General features: G+C 37.8%; 1 protein-coding gene across 3 annotated transcripts in view; it reads left to right on the top strand.

Moving 5' to 3' along the window:
• The window catches only part of CPQ (carboxypeptidase Q), a 167,640-nt gene that overhangs the window by 48,857 nt on the left and 97,766 nt on the right, over positions 1 to 21,017 (top strand). The gene's annotated exons all lie outside the window — the stretch shown is intronic.

The raw sequence follows: 21,017 nt of genomic DNA, 5'->3' as shown, positions 1-21,017 counted from the left end.
TTCAAATTTTATGTATTTATTTTAAAGAACTTCCTGCTTTCTCAAGGCTGCCATAAATATTCTGAGATCAACCACAATCGAATGTCTTTGGTGACGCCATGTACTAGACTTTGAGTGATGATGTGAACTGGTCATTCTGTATATTTAACTAGAATGTAAGTGCACAGGTTTTATTGTATTGGTCATTTTTCTAGTATGAGTTCAACTTGTACTAGATGAAGGAGTAGTCTGCTTTGAACATAATAATTTAGAACAGTTTAGCAGTAAGGATTGTAATTCTCACAATTCTTTTGAAGTGAGGTATAATGATTTTTATTTATTTCTTTTTTTAATTCAAGTATTTTTAGGTGTCTTAGTACATTATTTTATTTGTCCTATATAATGTTACATTCCTTTTTTAGTTTTCTGGTTGGTAACAGAATTCTGTATTTTATCTGGAGTTTTTTTTTCCAACTCTGATCGTTTACACTTAAAATGCTCATCCATTGTGAGGAAGACAAGCTGAGGCATAGAGAGGAAACGAAAAAGAGTTCAGGTATAAAGGTACAGGCTGTTTGTTCCTCCCCTTGCTGCCTAATTCCCTGCCCACGGAAGAGTCATCGGCAGCAACCACGGTGTCCCTGAATGTGAGCTACACCATAAACTGAAATTGTTTTCTATTTAGATAACAACATGATTTCTTTTTGATCTCTGCTCCTAGGTTTTCTTTCTACAGAAGTCTAGGCTGGTAGGTGGGAAAAGCTGGAATAGTTTTGGATCTTTCTTGAGGATGAGACTGGGAAGCGGCTTGGACAGGCACTTGGAAGCATGCTTGCTGCCACCATTTCAGACAGAACATAAGTATTCGTATCTCAGAAGTAGAAGTGTGCAAACATCACTATTTCTGATCTTTCAGAAAGACTGAGAAATGCAGTAATGCTAACTAACTGTATTGTGTCATGCGCAGAGGACAGCTTTACTGCCAGTGTAGTTGATAGTGATGTAGCTGGTGTTCCATATTCCCCTAAAGAAGCCAACATTACCTGTTTAAAATGCTTTCTCAAAAATAAAATATTTTGAATTCAGATACTATCCAAACTATACTAGCCTATTTCTTAATGCCCAACAAATGTGCTATTTACGATATATTTTCTAATACTTAAAATTTTATAATAAAGTTCACAATAATGAACAGATAGAGTAGGTTTCAAAAATAATTTTATGAAAAATGATATGTTTTCAAAATAGTCTTATAAGTATCATCTGTTGATTATCTGAAACCCAGAAAATTATTTATCCCGTCTTTAGCTCTGGTGCCCTGCAGAGGTGTTCATTTGAAAGCAACACTTTGTTATCATCTTCTGCTTGCTTGACTATTTATGGAAGTACATTTTAACATGTAATGGAAAATTTAGAGATGAGGAACAGAGGTGGAGACTGAAGGTAATAAAGCCTGTTTATTACGTCTGGGTACTGGCATTACAGCTATTTCAGAATTGAATGAAAAGAGAGGAGAAACAGATGCCAAATGTGTGTTTGTTTAGAAGTATTGAATCCCTAATTGAGGCTGGGAGCTGAGGTGTCATTCCCAAAAGCAATTTCAAATTCAGATGCTGCCAGGAAGCGTTTTTTCGTTAAATGTACTTTCTGTTCTTTCTTCGTTTACATTCAATTAGGGTTTTTTGGGGGTCTTTGAGGGACTGGTTAATCTATTTTTTCCTATAATAAGGGAGGTGTTCAGGTCCAGTCTGTTATTTCTGCCACTCCATAATGCCTAGATCCATTTGTCTTGTTTCTAACAGAAAATAGGTATTGCTGTAGGCAGGGTGGATTTTCTTATCTCCATGCCTTCTCCTGTGTTTTCTCTTAATCACCAGCTCTGTGGCTTCCTGTCTGTCCTACCAGTGTGCTGTGCTGGATGGGGTGTTTCCTGTCAGTCAGTGTCTGCAGCACTGTTCAAGACACTTGCATTTTTGATTGACTGATGGAAAATACTGTTGCTGCAGGGAGTAGTGTGTTAGAAGGGCAAGAGATGAAAGGTAAAAAGCTGGTAAAAGACTTCTAAAAGTTGTGAAAGAAAGTCTTAAATTCTTACAATTTTTATACTACTGCTTTGTTGACCAGAACCTTTACTTCTCGGGCCTGTGTGTTTACATGTGCACCCATAACATGCATAACTGGTAATGGGATTGTAGCAGTTTCCCAAAACTTCCTGGAAACATCTTAGAAGAAAGTATGCTCCTGATAGTGCACTATCCCACTTTCATCAGGTGAACAGAGTGGAAATTCACAGTTTTGTCTAAACTGCATCAGCTTCAGTGTTGAGTGTGTTGATTGTGGGTTTTGGTTTTGTTTGTTTTTTTTAAGATTTCAACCTTTTGGACAGAGGGTTGCTTATTGTTATTTACTTACTCTATTTACAATAAATTAAGCTGGCTGGAACAATGGAAGCCACATTGTGGTGTGATTTCTAGGTGATCTTGCAATTTGAACAATATTAATAGGTTAAAGCTAGGTACTATAGTCGATAAACATCTTAGGCTTATTAGGGCTGATTATTAAAGCTTACTGACAATACAGAATATGTAAAATCGCAAAGTGAATTAAATCAGTGTTCTCTTGCTGGTGCTCAGAGACTGCTTAGTGATTGGACAGCTGAGGATTTTGGGATGTTCACTTCAAAAGCTCATTCTTTATTCAAACAAGAAGGCTAATATGGACATAGCATGTGAGACCTTTAAGAAAGTCACATTATCTGGGCAATAATTTAAACTGTTTATGGTGTAATTTCTATTGTAGTGGCCAGAGATGTGTCCCCTGTGATACAGAGATTCGTGTCATCAGCACAAGTTGTGGCTCTCAATTATCAAATGGCAATTCCAAGGTGGAGCGCAGGGACATAAATGAGGCTTTCTGTAAGTCAGGGAAGACAAACTCAGGGATATTCACTGCATTTCAGTCAAGTAGGTTGCCTTGATGCTGATACATACATAAAATCAAATGTTGTTGTTATTATTGAAGATAGAAATGGCTAAACCAGATTGCCTTTTTGTCAAAACAAAAAAGGCACCAGGAAAGATTTGGTTTGAAGGGAAAAAGTTACTGGATTAAGGTTCCAGAAATAATGTTTTCCAAAGGATGTCTGGGGCACAGGACATTTTTCTGAGTGTAGAAGTAAAGCATTTCTGCATTCCTTGAGTAGAATAACGTCCTACAGTATGGGGTTTTTTCTTTTTTTTTTTTTTTTCCATTTCATGTGACAGTGCTAAGCTGGTGTCTGAAATTTTCATTGATTGCTATGTTCTTTTGTCCTGGTGCATGCTATTATGAGCAGTGCCACCACTCCTTCTTCCAGAGAAGTACTTCTTGTTGGAGGTACTGAAAATAGTTTGCCTGTATTATGTGTGCATCTGATGCCTTCATTTATTACTTGAGAAACCTTTGGTCATTACCATCTTCCGGTGACAGAGTACCTGTTATTATTATTGTCTTGTTTTTTAAGTGCTTTTTTTTTCTCCCTAGCATGTGAGTTTTATGCACACAGGGTGAAGTGGTAAATATATGTGTTGAGGATTTATTTCCTTTCAGTGGGGAGGAGAATGCAGTTATGGTGAAGGTAGTTTAGAACTGATCTCTGACGGACTTGGAAAAGTGATAAACCTAATTCTCCCTTGCTTGATATTCTGCATGCTCTGTTTTGACACTGCAAAATTGTTATAATCCTGAGCAGGCAGCATCTTCTGTCTGCTTTGCATAGGCTTGGGAAATGCATGAAGCATAAAGGCAGCAGGAAGCTGGATGATAATTGTAGAGATGCAACAGTAATGCTGTAGCATGACAGAAAAAAATCAGGAAGAACCACTGGTTATTTATGAACGCTTTTCACTTATGGGATTAGTATATTGGCAAGAAATGTTCATAGGAAGCATCTCAACAAGAGTCTGTCCTAAGGCAGTATCCTGTGGCAATAGGATGCAGCCATACTGTTTTCTGTTCTACTAAGGGACAAAGAAACAATGATAAAACCCTTTTTTATGGTGTGAGAAGCAGAAATAAGAGCAGACCATGTTTTATAAATCTCTGGTGAGCTTGTGGAAGATCCTAGTTATGTTTCATAGTGTTGTGCATGTTGCCTTGCTGCCCTTAGAGATATGAATGTGTGTTCTGAGGGATTTATTTTCTTGCCCTGCACTTAGGGGCTTTCCCTCCAGGATGTCTGTTTATGTTGTTGACAGACAATTCATTATTTTTTACTTTGTTTCTTATGTTCCCTGAAGGCCAACATGCCAGACTGCATTCTAGAGTGCAGTTTTTATGCTCACTTTTGGGCAAATCCTGGCTGTCAGCAAGAGAACTTGGATGTCCTTAGAAGAAACGGAGCCTGTGCTTTAGGAGATAATCATATTGTACAGTGGGTTTTTGCTATCTGATCAGTGATTACAGAAGTCAAATTTCAGATAACTTCATAATAGTGAGAAATCTGTAGATAATGTTTCTTAACTCCTAATCTTTCTTTGGCTTTTACCAAACCTTTTACCTCTTTTTGCTTTGAACTGCATGAATCTGTTATTTTCCAGTAGACAGGACTTGGTGTTACAAGTGAAACCTCTGGGTAATTTGAGACACCCACATATTGTTTGCTTACAAAGTCAGTAAAATGCTGATAAGACTAACAAAGGCTTTCTCTTCTACCTTCTGGTTTTGACTACTCCCTGTATATATGTTCATGTAACTGAAAAGTTTCCTCCATTTAATATCGAATAATATATGGAGTGTTCTGTAACTTTCTTAGCAGCAGGTAAAGGGCTAGTAAAATCTTTGTCAATAGACTGTTATCCAGAAAGATGCTGTGAGAATAATGGTACTTTTGAAATCCTCATTTCCTCACTCATAGCTTCCGAAGGCACTTTTATCAATGTAGTATTCAAGTTTTGGTGTTTTTTAGTTCTCTTATGGCCCACCCCCTCACCTGACATTACTGACTCACCCATGTTGTTGGTGGCTACATGGCCACCCATATCGTGAGTAACATGCTAACTCTGATCTTATTTGAGTACCATGAGGACCCATTGATTAGATTCAGTAATATTCTGGAGTTAGTAAGATTTAAAGGAACAGTTTTATTCTGCCTTTGTGTTACTGGTTCATGTATATAAAGATGTTGAGCATATAAAACTGCCAAGTCTTGTGTTTCTTGTACAGATCTTTAAGGAGTTACAGCTGTGCTTGCTGTGGGTTGAGCACCAGGAACTTTAACAGTTTTCTGTGATTTCCTGTTTCTCCCTAATCAGCTCCGGCTTTCTTCAGTGTTGCCAGCCTGTTCTGAATCTGTACAAGATGCTGTACCTACAAAAGCCCTGTTAGCAAGTTCAGAACCATCTGACATGATTGTAATGTCTTGATCCATCAATTGCAGGTTCTGTTTTAATGTTCTTGCATTATTCAGTTTTCTTGATGACACTGGCAAGTGTCTCGGTAGTATATGGCAACTGTAAATGTGGTGAATTGAAGGAAAACCTGACAATAAAAATGCAGATAAAGATTGCAGGGAGCAATCTGAGTAATACAATGTCAATGAATTATTTTCACAATGGCTGTATTTATTTTCAGCTGCTGATTAGATCTGAGAAGTCTGTGACTGTCATTTCATTTCTGTGTAATTCCCCATGGTTTTTCTGTCTAAGTGCAGCACTGAGGACTTTATCTGGAGTGTTTATCTCCAGAGCACATAAGCATATGGCTCTGGACAGCTGGAAGAGATTAAATAGTACCAGAACGGTTGTGCCAGAATGGTACAGAATTGGTGTTTGGGGTATCCTAGCCTAATACTCCTTTTTTTTTTTTTTTTATTAAAAACAAAAAAAAAAAAAAAAAAGAAAAAGAAAAAGAAGAGTAAAGCCTCTATTTCTTGATGTATTCTAGGGCTGACTTCAGTAATTTCAAGTTACACAGCAACTCACTTTTTGATTTTGGTCCAGGCAATGCTGAAACAGCATGTACAGAAGTCTGCTGTATAGAATCACCTCCCTATCCAATTTTATTATTTTCATGACTTGTAAGTGGTTTTAAAGTATTGTTTCTACTTCCTGTATTACTCAAGATTATTTTTCAGAACCTATTTGATATTGTTCTTAATCTGATGGTGTTACACGATATAATCTACATACTACAGAAAAGTTTTAGAATGTATATGTGGAGACCTCAAAGCAGCCTTCCAGTACCTGAAGGGGGCCTATAAGATTGCTGGGGAGGGACTCTTCATTAGGGACTGTAGTGACAGGACAAGGGGTAACGGGTTAAAACCTAAACAGGGAAAGTTTAGATTGGATATAAGGAAAAAGTTCTTTACTGTAAGGGTGGTGAGGCACTGGAATGGGTTGCCTAGGGAAGTTTGAATGCTCCATGCCTGGCGGTGTTGAAGGCCAGGTTGGACAGAGCCTTGGGTGACATGGTTTAGTGTGAGGTGTCCCTGCCCATGGAAGGGGGGTTGGAACTTGATGATCTTAAGGTCCTTTCCAACCCTAATTATTCTATAATTCTATGATTCTGTGTTATAGTTTTATTTATGAAACACATTGTATCTGATGTAAAAAATCTGAAGTATTCTTTTCCAGGTTTACTGCTGATTTCCAAAGCAAACACAGCTTTATATAGGAACTCTTGCTGAATTTGTATGTTTCAGAATTTGTCTTATGTGTACAACAAAATGTTTTATTTTGATATATAACCTTTTACTTATGTAAAACAAACAGGCTGACAAAGGTGCCATTTGTGAAATATACTTAATGTGCTAGTCAGCTGTTAATATCCACAGTCTCTCTGGTTTATACCGCAGGCAAGCAGAGGATTTGGAAATGCTAATTCCTCATTTTGTTTTGCCTTGTTTGCTTAAACATGTGAGCAAAGGTGTATGGTTTGCTCCAACATGTTATGATTTCTCTTTAGAAGAATGCTTGCATCGTTTTTCAGGGAGTAGGGGGCCTCTCATTTTTGCTGGTTCTTCCAGTTCCCACAGTCTTGCTTGTGGTTTCTCCATATGGTAGGGTATTTCTATGTTACTTCATTAAATGTTGTCTTCACATAGGATAGCCTCACCCTGCTGTGTTAGCTTGACTATGATGCATGTCAGGCATTTAAGTACAACCTGTTTGTATGGCGAAACCCCTTATTTATAACACACAAATTTTGACTTGTGTCTTAGGAAGTCCAAGACAATGATTCCACAGTTGTTTAGAATTGTTTTCTAAAGGTAGCTTGATGTTGATGGCCAACAGTAATAATGGGCTCTTCCCAGCAGAAGTAATGTCTTGGGCCTTGTAAGTGTAACCATTTAAATTACTTTAATCTTTTTCTCCAGCTTTGTTTTCCCCTTCAAACCCAGTCAGTCACCTGAGCCCCTCTTATTGTGTCCATCTTGTTGCATCAAATACTAATCCTTTGGTTTTGCTTGCAGGGAAAGGCTAAATAGTGAAAATCTTTCTCCATCCGCTTTATTAAATGAGAGGTGCCAACTCCTGTCTCTGCTCTGCCAGCGATGCCAGCTTTGATTACTTGCATGTTGTCCTTTCCTTCAGGCACCTTATACTTCCTCTCATTTTGTTTCTATGTTTAGGAGGATGGTGCAAGCCTAAAGCCATAAGTTTGTTCTCTTCCAATTTTCCTTTTCAAATTTGACCTTTGGTTTGGTATTTATAGACCGTTGCCGTATGTCATTAGCTGGGTAAGTGGCGAGGGGATGTGACTACTGCTAAACTGTTTCACCATTACCTTGCTTTATTATTGCAAATACTCTGTGAATCAGAGGTGTTGTCTTTGACGTGTTTCTATTTGTTATTGTTAAGCAGGGTTGACTGCAATTCCTGGATTTTTAATTTATTGTGATCACAAAAGAAGAATATTTTTTCTAAGGATAAGTAACAGAAAGAAGCTACATAATTTCTGATTTACTTATTTCTATTTGTATTTAATCTCATTAGTAACAAAAAAATATACCTTTACAATAGTTATTGAAACTATTGTGCTCTTTAGCTCTGGAAAATCCAGATTGATTCTAGGCATTTGTGCACAGGACAACAAAAGATACTTCTGTCGCATTAGAGAGAATAATCATGTGAATTAACTAAAGCCAGGGATGCTGAAGTTCCATTCATCACCCTGCCTTGTGCCCCTGTGGGATCTTGAGTAGCTCATGATAATTTTTCTCTTTCCCTGTTTGCAAGCAGCATTAATATATTTTTGAATGTTAATGTAGTGTAGCATTTGTACATTGTTTACTGTGAAGAAAGCAACATTAGAATCAACTCCTCTAAACTGTGATTAGGTTGTCAAGAGTTTTGGCACAGGCAAAGTATTGCAGAATCTACTCTTGTAGAGAGATGGTTATATTATTAGATAATAGTGAGTGACTTCTGCTGATAAATAATCCATAAAATAACCACGGGTTTGTATTTATAAAATAGAAAGTATGGTGTTTCATTGTCAACTTCTGCTAGATGAACATTGCAGGTTGACCTAACAGAGATCTGTGGGAAGGCCTTGGCAGGAGGTAAATGACAGAGAATGCAGGTCATTACCTTGGAATACTGTATTTTCAAATGGAAATATTTAAAAGCAATTGGTTGACTGCAGTTCAGAGGATTTGGATTTTGAGTTAAATTCAGTATCATTCACTGTGAGAGTTGAAGCTGCTGGAATGAGCAGACAGGACCTGGAATTTCATAAAAGTACAAGGGGTTTTCTTAGTAACAGCTCTTTATTGTCAAGAACAACATGAACTTTAGGAATCAGGTCCTGGGATTCAAATGTGATTTTGCCTAAAGTCAGAGTTTTGGAAAGGGTGATCTCACAGGCAGGACACAAGAGAGGTTGTAGCTGTTCTTCTATAATCTGTGTATGGCTTGCACCTTTTTAGGGAGTAGACTGTGGTCCTTCTTTGAGAAGAGTCTGCATCTCCCTCTGAGTATCTCTCACTGAAGTCTCCAAAGAAGGGAACGACAATCTTCAGGGCTCCCAGTTTCAGGCTCTGGGGCTGCTGGGGGAATATGGAAGATCCAGAAAGGGCTGTGAAGGGACCAGGCAACTTGAGTACATGCTCTGTATCTCCAGAAAAGGCATTAGAGGGATCTGTGTTTGTGCTCAAAGGCCAAAGAGCTTGAGCAGGGATTCAACATTATCCAGATGCAGTCAGCACCTGGAGTCCTAAATCCTGGGCTGCAAGTTCATCCGAGAGTCCATCCAAGGCTTTAACTCCACAAAACTCTGTGTTTTTCTCCTTCTTCTGCAGTTTATTTAGGAACTCTTTACTTAGTTTATAATGCTGACAATCTAGGAAAACAGATATACCATGCTGCAGCATCTGAGAGAATTCTAACATTTCAGGGTTGCCAGAAATATGATGTGAGTAGGCATACTCATGAGAAAACTTTAGCAGAGATACTTAGAATTATAAGTGCAGCTGCAGTTTATGATTTTAGGAGCGTAACTGTTTTTCAGTGCCTAAAATTAGGTTTCAGTCATGTAAATCTTTGTATGGTATTTCTCGGGGACAATCAGTGATGGATTCTTTTAATCCTTTCCCGTGTAGAGCAGTACTTTTTATTCCTTGGCTATTTCAGTGATAGATAGAGGAATAACTTCAGTTAGTGAAAAGATGGCAGAATCCATGCAAGTGCGAAAAGATGTTGAGGAATTGGAGAACACATCAGGCTTCCAGGTAATGCTTGTCCATAGAGGTTTCCTGAGAAAGGAAAGGAGAGTGTCATTTGTGCCTGTGAGGATCTCCTACAACTAAGGTGTTTAAATTGAAACAGGTAGTGTAATTGGTCATGCTTTTAATACATTTTTTTTAAAAGAACAATTTTAAATGCTTAGATCAGTGTCAGCTCATCATGCAATGCACTTGTCTGTGTATCTGTGTAAACAGAAGATGTTTTATTAGCATTTTTGCAGCCAGGTCACTCAATAGTTTTATAGTTCTGTCAGCAAGAAGTGATGGTGTGTGATTTGCAGTGTACCATGGGTCATGTCAACCATCTACTGTTATTGCAGGTGAGCAGTTCAGTGATTAAGTTGTAGATCAAGCACTGGCCTGTTAAACCATGAGTTTTGTTAATGTTGATATTAATCAGTATAAAGGTTACATCACAAGATTCACCACAGGTCAGCGAACCTTTATCTTCATGTAGATGAAACTATTAAAATCCCACTTCGAGGGCTGTCTTTGCAAGCTGCACTTACAGAGCAACTATTAAAATCCCACTTCGAGGGCTGTCTTTGCAAGCTGCACTTACAGAGCAACTGCTTTAAACTACATAATAAATAGTTATGAACTGCATGTATTTAGAGTTGTTCTGTTTCTGTTTATAGAAAAGTTAGATTTGAAACAAGTACAATTTCCAGTGAATAATTTAAGTAACTCCACTGTGCTTACACAAAATTGTGGTACAGAATATTTTAGCTTGACAGCTGCAAGTTAATTCAGCCTGTGCATATTAGCCTGTAAAACACAGTTCTGTTTCTAAAATTATATAATACACTTCTTTCTAAGTAGATAGAGGTTTTTTAACAGATTTTCTATTTATATTATTTATGAAGTTATATATGTGGTTTCAGTATTAACGTTAATCATTAACAGTCAGTAAGATAATTTTCCTGCATAGTGTTCTTCAGGGATCAAAAGACATTCCTAGTTAGTATTTGAACACTGGGAGAAAATTCCCACTTTTAATTCTGTTACTGTCTTGTAGCATTGCACTAGGTGGGCTTCAGTGTGTTCATATCTTGAGGTCTAAGGATGTGGTGTGTTCACAAATCTGTGAATGCAGGCAACTTGCTGCATGTCCTTCATTGTGGAGGCTTTCTGAACAGAAGAGTGACACCCAGGACAGACAGGTGAGGAGGAAGTGGGGAAACTCATGGTTGGCCCACTGACAGTCCTCATCTGGAGCTACCAGAGGTTTGCTCAGAGAGCTGCAGAATTCCCATGGCAGTCAGTTTTCAGGTAGTCTGAAATCTTAGCATGTCCCTAAATCCAGGTCTCCACCCCCACAGCTCATCTGATCTGACTGGTTGTGTGCCCCTGTGTCTTGGTAAAGATCCAAAAAGCATTTGTGTATTTAAATTTATGTACAGACTATGAAAGTCATGGTCATTATTGCACATTCCAGCAAAAGCCTCCAGCCTGCTACTTTTTCCCAACATTTTTGTCACCAACATGTATCAACTAATGAAAATTAAATAAAATTGTATTGTTTCAGCCTGTCTTCCAGCAGAGACTCTCCTAGGTGTTCATTATTAGATATTAAAGGAATGTATAAAATATAAGAGTGGGATTGAGAATAATCTTTTCTCTCCCCTTCAGAAGATGATGAAGGAATTGGTGTATGTTCAGGGTTGAATAGAAAGAGCACAAACCTTTAAACAGTAAGCAAAATAATATGAGTATGCAGTGTGTATTGAACAGCACAAAGAAAGAATGTAGTATGTATTAAAAACACTTGATCTCTCAAAAAAAACCTCAAACCACCAGTGAAAAAGTATTGCCATTTGACAGTGATTTCTATTTTCCTTTTGAGGAAGGAAAATGACTTGAATTCTCAAGACTTACTGTTTTCTTGGGAAACCCCTGCATTCATTTCATCATGGCAGCTGCTATGTACTGTGTGTTCTTCCTGCATGCTCCCAAAGAAACCAGCAGCATGGGAAGATACCCAGAATTGATGCAGTCATTCTGCAAACCATGGCTTGCACTTGAAAGATACTTTGTTTCAGTCTGACATTCTTCTGTTCCTAGACGCAACAGTAATTGCCAGGAAAGGAGCTTTTCAGAGGAAATACATACCTAGTGGGATATTTTGTATTTCATCTGATGTAGATTATGGAGCTTTGGGGATAATCTGCCATAGTCAACAAATGCAGGTGGGGAGCAAATGCTCACTCTTGGCATGACATTTTGTTGTGCTGCTCAATATTTAGTTCTAGTTCACAGGAGTTACAATATTATAATAAGCTTTAAAAATATATTCTGTTGCTAAAAGGCACTTTTCTGTTTGCACTGGATTTCAAGCTTGAGACTAAAAAATTCAGGGTGTATCTGACTTGGAGCAACATACAAGACTTAGCTGAGTTTTGAAACTAAAACTATACCATTTTATTGGAGAATGAGTTCATCAGATCAGTGTAATATGCTGTTAGATATTCTTATCACTTAAGCTTTTACATTGTATTTTACATTCATAGAATCATAGAATCATAGAATCGTTAGGGTTGGAAAGGACCTTAAGATCATCTAGTTCCAACCCCCCTGCTGTGGGCAGGGACACCTTATGCTAAATCATATCACCCAAGGCCTCGTCCAACCTGGTCTTGAACACTGCCAGGGATGGAGCATTCACAACCTCCCTGGGCAACCCATTCCAGTGCCTCACCACCCTAACAGGAAAGAATTTCCTTCTTATATCCAACCTAAACTTCCCCTGTTTAAGTTTTAACCCATTACCCCTTGTCCTGTCACTACAGTCTCTAATGAAGAGTCCCTCCCCAGCATCCCTATAGGCCCCCTTCAGATACTGCAAGGCTGCTATGAGGTCTCCACGCAGCCTTCTCTTCTCCAGGCTGAACATTCCCAACTTCCTCAGCCTGTCTTCATACAGGAGGTGCTTTGTGTGTGTGTTGTATAATATGTGAACAAGATAGGCAAATGTAATGATCAGGTGATGTTAAAATAATCCCTTTCATGTGGCAAATCTCTCATTTGAGGGAAAAATAAGTTGTACGCTCACCGTATTGTTTTTACTAACGTATTTTTTATTCCCTTGACTGAAGTTATCTTTTTTTACTTGAACAGAAAAAGTGTTAGATTGTGTAATAGAACATCAAAAAAGGAGTTTAATATGCTATAGAAATTAGTTCTGTGGGAGTAAAAAAAGGATTTAGGCAGTAAAGATGTTTCAGAGTTTCAGTTTTCTTCAGAAAGTGTAGGGGCTCACCCTGACAAGTGTCTTGCTGTGGCTTTTTGTTTGCTCACTGCTGAGCAAACTCACTCACTGAGACTGAATCCAGTCAGGACCTTGACTGTTTCTTCAAATATCCAGCCAGTTTTCAAAGCCTTTCACCCTCCACCCACTTCTGTTGAAGTTAATGGAAGATTTGCCACTGTTTTTCAGTGTAAACACAGTTATACTCACAAACAGCAGAAAAGTTTGCTAGATTTCTCCATTTCCTCTCTCCTGTTCCACTCCTGGGATTTACATCCATGCTATATATGGTGATAATACCTAAGTTATTTTACTGACTAGTTTTTTTGCTTTTAAAAGCTTTCCACTTTTATCCATCTATGTAGTTGTCTTTATTGCTAACATACTGTTCTCCTGCTGTCTTCAGAGACTTGTTTCTCTGCTGTCATTCTTATTCTACCTTGTGGTTTGATTATTTTCTTTTTGTCTAGACTGTCCTCATATTCCTGTTGATCCTTAAGTCTTACTTTTCACACTTTAAAAGTGTTTCTCCGTAAGGCTTTGTTTTCATTGCGCCAATCTATTTAGGGAAAAGTTATTCCTAAATGTTTGAGTTTGATAGGTTTATATTTCATTTTTAAATGGAGACAGTGTCCAAGGTGTGTACAGCTCTGAATGGTGTGTGGCATGGAGAAGGAAGGGAAGAAGAAAAGCTCCATACATGTCTTCTTCTGTGAGTTTGAAACTTCCCCTTCTTCCTTTCAGACCTTGATTCCCTTATTTACCTCTAGGTCGCTGATAAAAAGGAAGACCTTTTACGGTGGGTAAGACCAGTATCCTTCCCCTCTTCCTTCAGCTCACTGAAAGTGTTGCCTGCATGTTACCCTTTATCATGACCATCTTTTGAAAGGAGGCTTACTCCTTGTACTGTCTCATAATGGATTGTATTCAGTGCCAGGGGAGACTCAAGTTTAATATATATGGGAGAGCTTGACCTTCCTCACTACTTAGCATCTGCAATAAAAAAGGGGCTTGGAAGCACTGATATGATGATCGATCTTAGCCGTAAAGCTGTGATGCCTCTTCACCCCTGTTTGTGTGTGATAATTTAAATGTAAGGGCTTACTATGAATAAGTACAACCATCACTACATGAAGGAAGTATGAAGGCCAGATCAGTTAATTTTAGACATCTAGCTGTTATCTAGTTTGCTTATGTATTGCTATCCCTGTGGTGCCTCTTTGTCTGATTTTCTGCTTTCAAAATAGAGAAAATTATTTTTCTTGGTGGTGTTTTTTTGTTTGGTTGGTTTTTGGTTTGTTTGTTTTTTTTTTTTTTTTGATTTATTTATATCCTTCCTATAAGTACAAAATACAACATCTGTTTCCAGTGAGGCTGAGTTTTCATTTGTCCTGTGTGATCGCTAGTCTCTGGTGATGGAGGGGTCACTGAAGATATAAATATGGCTCCTGCTCAAACCTGAGGAGGCAAGAGTTCAACAAAAAATAAAAAGAAGCCCCATGAAGCCAGAAGCCTGCAGCTGCTGGCAATTAGGATTGTTACTGGGGTTCCCTCCAAGAGCCCACTGCTAACATGCCTATGGTAGTGTGCAGCCGGCAGCTGTGTTCTCACAAGGTGGGGATGTAAACGCAGGAGAGGGAACTTGCTTGTTCATATTGAGCAGGAGGAGGCCAAACAGGTGTATGACTTCAGTGGTTCCCTCAAGGTATTGTCAGGTGCTGGAGAGTCATCCTCAGGTCTTTAAGATGCAGAAGGTTTCTTTTTCAGCTGAAGAGCAGCTGATGCAAGACTCTGCTTCTTACAGGCATTTGAAAAGGATTGTGCAGACTTTTCTACTTTCCCAGCAGTTGGATAGTCCCAAGGTGGAATTCATTGGACTTGCTTCATTTGATCATTTTACCATTCACGGTTGCGTTCTGCTTTGTGTTTGAAAAATCGTATCTAATCTATGCTATTTTTCAAAAACTTCTGTGCTTATCACAGAATTCCCTTGGTGCATGTAGTACTGAAAATTATAGCAAAATACATATACATGTTAGTTGCATTCTGTAACCTAGCACATATGTAATTACGTCAAAGCTATTATGCTTGTTTGGTAAAGCCTTATTTTAATGAGTGCCTAGCGCTGATTAGATGCAGTATTCTAAATGTTAATTTAAATGGAGTCCATGTGGTAGCAGAGTCATGCTGTACTATTTTTTCAAAAGGAGTTTTCATTGGTAAGGCCGATAGTTTCTGGAGTCTCTTACACTTCATTACATCTGTGCATATGCTACATCTATTAAAGGTTGGTACAAAGTAATCTGGAAGAGACTGTGTGACTAGACTCCAAATATTCTATCCTTGATAACAGACTGCTGTATTATTTAATTCCATATTTGTGCCACATTGTATTCTTGCTCCTTAGTTTCTTGAAATTTTCTGTGCATACTCAAATTTTGTTTCAAACTTAGCAGTCTTGATATTATTTCAACCTACTGTAAACCAACAAATCAAATCCTACAAAGCCAAAAAGAAGCAAACAAAGCAAGAGAATCTTGGGATAAATGATGACAGACACATAAAATTAGGCTGAATTTATTTCTTTCTTATTTTACCAAGTGGATGTAAATGGGGAATAGTCTTGATTTTATTTTTAAAGACCTAATTCTTCTGAAAAGATTAACAGTACTTTTGACATTTTGACTAATTCTGTTACAGTTTGGCCTCTCTATCCAGATAATGGTGAGAATCTTGAAAGAACGTGAACAGTCTGAGTGAGCACAAGGACAAGTTTTGTTTTGTAAGGACTTGATGGTGCTGGAAAAAGGGATTTAGTTTAATGGAGTTCAGCCCTTCCTGTACTGCTTTTGATGAAGAGAAGGATACAGGAGTGAGGCTCTTATGAGTAGCTATTCTCTGTAGCTAAATGTGAGATCAAGATGTACAGTTTTCCTTCTGTTTTGCTACAGAATGTTCCATCATTCCTTCAAAGTGTAAAGCTTTGTATATGAGGAGGTTTTCTGTGATATGTAGAATATACAAGTGAAAAAACAGAATTGAAGTATGAGGGGGATGTGAGCCTATTACTGAGAGTTAAAGCTGTGATCTTGTTATGGGTATAGCTAGAGATGAATTTAGTCATGGTTCCATTCTGGAATTTATTTTAAGCTTTAAGTCAACAATAACAAACTAGCTGACCTGATATGAATGTTGAGATTACATGTGGCTGGTAAAGTGGCTGTGGTATGAGTCCTGTAGAAAACAGGCAGCTCTGTATGCAATTAGTCTCACAATGTGTTTGTATGAGTGAGTAAACTAAAGAAACTTAAGAGAACATTCATTTTGTATTTCCCAACCCTAGATTGCTTTATGAGATAGATGTGAAGAATTGTACATTGGGGTGTGTATATTCAGCCACACATTGTGGCTGAACTAGGTCTTTGTAAGCTTTCATATAATTAAATTTTGTTTTGTTTTGCTTTCTTGTAGTCATATTAGAGTTTTTGTAATGTCACGCTTACTTCTTCCTTTAGGATATTGCCGTCTTTGCCTGAGGCTTCAACTTGAGATATGTTTTCCATCAGAGCATCCAGTTTAGCTTGAAGCATTGGCTCTTACACAGTTCATTTGCCCTTGGGCATTTTGCTTTATCTTAGAGATAAGGTAGGTAGTAGTCCAGGAGCAAAGTAAGGAAGCATGCAAGCTCAGCTACCACAGTAACAAGAGCTAGAACTGACCTGATACCAGAAGCACATATTTTCATCCATGCATTTTAATGTCTCCACATTTGATTATGTTACTCAGAAGAGAAACTAACTAGCTGCCTCTTGACTTCTTTACCCTTCCTTTACACTTTTCTGTAAGATGGAAGCCACATCTGTCATCTGATGTGCACTTCTAAAAGAGAAAACTTTCCAAGATGTGAAATCCACAGGTTCATCAAAACCAAAACCCAACCATTTTGTTTATCTGAGTCTTGTCAGCTGTTGAGCGGGAATATCAAGCCCAAATGATTATCAGTTTTTATTAATATTAGTAAGTTCATAAAGGAGAAATCTAGTGAGATGTGTTCAAATTTTTAAGTAGTTTAACTAGGGAGATGAGGTGATCCAGTAGATACAAAATCAGAAGAACCACGTACCCTCTCCTCTATTGAACATCAAACTATGGCATTGGAGTATGGGTGTGTTAGGTACTGAATGGGTTAATTACCCTGAAAGTTTTGCAAAATGAATTCAGGCTTTGCTGCATGACAAAATCTTTTGGAGTGAGTGTGGGCTTCAAGCAGCCGAAGCTGACATCATTCCTGGGTGTCAGGAAACACCAGAGGTGCACCTTGCTTGCCTGTAGCTACCAGTGTTGCAAAGATAAATGTTGATTCTGAGTCAGGGTTGCTTTGTGATCTCCCTAGCTGGTTTTACATGATGCTTTTCTTTCTTTTCTTTTTTTTTAAGGGGCAGGGAATGGCAAATACAAGTCACATTTAATTTTTTCTTCTCTTTTTTTTTGTAAATTTTTTTTTAATAAAGAATAGCTACAAATCCATGTTTGTTCAGACTCAGTGAAAATAAAAATCTTCCTTACCCACCAATACCAAAATTCCAAAATTTCTTCTCCTAAACTACATCCTCTCCACCCTGTTTTGAGTTGAACTCAGGACTGCTTCTCTCCATTTTCATCTGCTGCACACAGTCTTCTAGTAATTTCTTTTCTGTTCTGTTCAGTTAATTCTTGCTCAGGTCTTGTCATATGGTCAGCAGCCTTTCTGGTTTTTGGTTATCTCTGCATAAAAGTGGCTTAATTACTTAGATGTTTTTTTTTTTTCATGTAGTCTTTGACACTTTATTAAGCGATTTACTATGTAGATATACTTAACATATGGTGTGTTTTGCACGCATGTAAACTTTGATCGGGTATATCCTAGGATGTTTAGTGTCTGCCACAAATATTCTCTATGCGATTTCATCTTGCAGTATTAAGAATGCACAGTACAGAGATATTGCCTTGAGCCTTTGCACTGGTAATGCTTAGAGTCCATTTCCCTTTTTGTAGCAATTGTTTTTTTCACAGTTATCCGTTCCCTTCATGTCCTAGTATCAGCTGAACAGTTGTTGGCTCTGCCTGCCTGTGCCAAAATGTGTTAATTTGGATTGTTGGGTTTAGCTTTATAATCTTGTCAAAATAGCAGTTTGAGCATAAAAATGGCACAACTACCAGGTGACTTCAAGGTTTATTTTTCGGGCTAGCTGGGTTATATATTGTACCTTAAAGCGTTCATTCATTTGAGGTGTGTAAGAACGTGTGTATCTCAGTGGCCTGTCAGAAGCTTTATTCACAGTTGTGGTGAAGCCTTGGGATTGAGCATTCGAAACAAATGTAATTGCTACTTATACTGCAGAAACAAATACAGGTTTAGGGGGTTCTTTTGTTGAGCATCTGGGAAATAACCAGGAGAGTGAAATCAATGATACAACTTGACTTACTGCAGTTCAGCATACATGGCATGTTAGTACTAAGACAGAATCTTGCCAGAAGACACAAGTGAATGGATTCATTTCAAAGGAGTAGAAACTTCCATTGAATATAGGGTGGTTTTTTTCTAACATTAATACATGAAATTGTCATATCTCTTTCTTTTTTTTTTTTTTTTAATTCCCCCCCCCCCCCCCCCCCCCAGTGAGTTGTATATTCTGTGGCTTTTTGGAATGTCTCCTGGCTAACATGCTGGCTATACCCACAAACATTTAAAGAAATATTAAACATATGCAGCAAATTGTTGCAGTTTTAAAGTGAGGGTGAAAGGGACATTTTTTTCTTCTTTCTTTATTACAAGGACAAAGGGAATTAAAAAACCCTCAGCTTACTTATCTACATGAGTTTATCATGCTCAGAGGATTATGTGGCACAAGAAATGCTGAGTACCAGGGTAACTGTTATTTACAAAGGCAGCCATGGGTCACCCAGCCTGCAAAGCTGATGAGGAGAAGGCACCACCCTTCCTATGAGGTTCAGCTGTAAACAACTGGAAGCAGTAATGTCCTGAACTGTTGCCACCTAATAAACAGATCTGTCTACGCTCTGAAGCAGCTCCCCTAAGACCTCTGTCTTATGTCTCTGTATTTTATTTACAGATATATGTTTTTACACATCTACTGTGTTGGTTATGTTATTGATTACAACACGATGCTATTGTTGATAAGGATTTATTCTTCTAAATAAATAGAATTGAATAATCTCTCACATTTTACCTAATCTATATCCTTACAAAGTGGACTTCTCCCTTCCTCCTCACCACATCTTCAGGCAGTAAGCATGGGGTTTTTTTCCCAGTTTTGAAGACTTAAAAGGGTGTTTGGACCAGATGACGTCCAGAGTTCCCTGACAACCTCAGCTGTTCTGCAATTCTGTTATCAATATATGGATAAATAGCATTAAAATTTCTAACAGCTGATGTGAAGAATGTCTGTAATCTGCTTTGAAAGCTTCAACTGTAGCTCTTCTTCATAGGGTAACATGTAGGTAAAGATATGATTTAGCTTTAGAGATTTCCTTTGGAGACGTAATTCATGGCATTTCACTGATGAAGTCAGAATTTTGTAACAGACAAATAGAGAAATAGCATATTCACAAGAATATTAAAGAAGCCTCTAGGTGTCTGAATATCTTATGTGTTTTGAAAACAACGCTGTAGTAGTGACTGAAATGTGAGAATTACAAAGTAGACCTGAAATAAAAAGTTGCAGATATATTATTTCAGCTTACAGATCTATTGCAGAGGATGGCTAATACTGGAAAGCTGCTTGCTTAGAGTTTTACCCTAATATTTCAATGCACATTTCTAAGCTTATTTTAGGATTTAGGACAAGTAATTATATACCAGTCAATTTCTGATCATTATTGCAATATCAGAATTGTTCTCAAGTGTCCATTGAGTCTGTCATTGTGAAACAAAGAGTGGTTTTGTTCCCTTTTTTCCCCTGTTTCTGAAACAGAGTATTCTTATTCCCACTTTACAAGTGGGAAATGAAGGCAAGGAATGATTTCATATTGGGAGTATTTGCAAATTTGGGCATACATCTAGAACCTAATGTCTCTTTTCCCACACATTTTTTTTCCACTGTATCTGGCTTTATATACAACTTCACTTTAAAAGCATTGACTTCAGCTGCAGCTGTAATGCTCAGTGCTCCTGCAAGTCAAATCCAAAGATTGTAACAGGCGACCAGAAAATGAGGAATATTAAATAATGACCAAATGTGAAATAACACTGAAGGAACCTATTAGCAGTCCTGTGATGTCAGATGTGGAATCACTCACTCCAGTTAGCTAGGCATGCAACGGTGGTAGAAGGAGCCTCTGGAAGGGAAATAAGTTTTAAATAAGGGAAATAAGCTTTGAATAGTCATGAAAATGTTTGTAGCTTTCTTAGAGGAAAGAAGTAATCACTCCATATTGCACATTGAATGTCAGAGGAACTTTGGGATTATATTTGTCTTACTTTGTTTCCCTTTTTTCAGATTTTCATAAGGCATAGCTATTCCTAAATGGAAAACACTGAAGCCTTACACCTGGTGGTGTATATTTTGCTGCTTCTTCGCATTATTTGTGTAAAATTAATTGGGAGTTTGGGATGTTGTTTTTGTTTGTTTGTTTAGTTCTCTTATGTCTACAGGTAGTGGTGAAATCTCAAGTGTACTGAGACCAAATAACTGCTTTTTATTTTTATAGTCTTATTGTCTTATTTTTCCTGAAGTCCCTCATATTAGTGCTCTTCAAAATAAACCTCCAGTCTGATGTCAAAATAATTGAAGTAGTGACTTTTAATTTCAATACGTGTCACAGGCAAAAAAATGCACTTCTTATGAACAGTTCACTTTTCATTGCTTTTCTTCCTGATAAAGCAGTGAAGTAAGTGTGGTATCAGAGTATTTAGTACTGTTATGTCAAAGCATGACAATGACCACAATAGAGCTGACACAGAATAGCTTTCTAGACAGAGAGAATGGGGTACAATCAGATATTCTGATTAGTATAAGAACACTTGATTTGAAGAACACCTCAAGGTTTATTAATATAAATATA

Source organism: Pezoporus flaviventris, unplaced genomic scaffold (assembly GCF_033815535.1).
Source record: "Pezoporus flaviventris isolate CSIRO_AGI_PZ_B2104156 unplaced genomic scaffold, CSIRO_AGI_Pfla_v1 ptg000007l, whole genome shotgun sequence".
Taxonomy (NCBI): Eukaryota; Metazoa; Chordata; class Aves; order Psittaciformes; family Psittacidae; genus Pezoporus; species Pezoporus flaviventris.
Note: the sequence above shows the minus strand (reverse complement) of the source record. Positions and strands in the feature narration are given on the sequence as shown.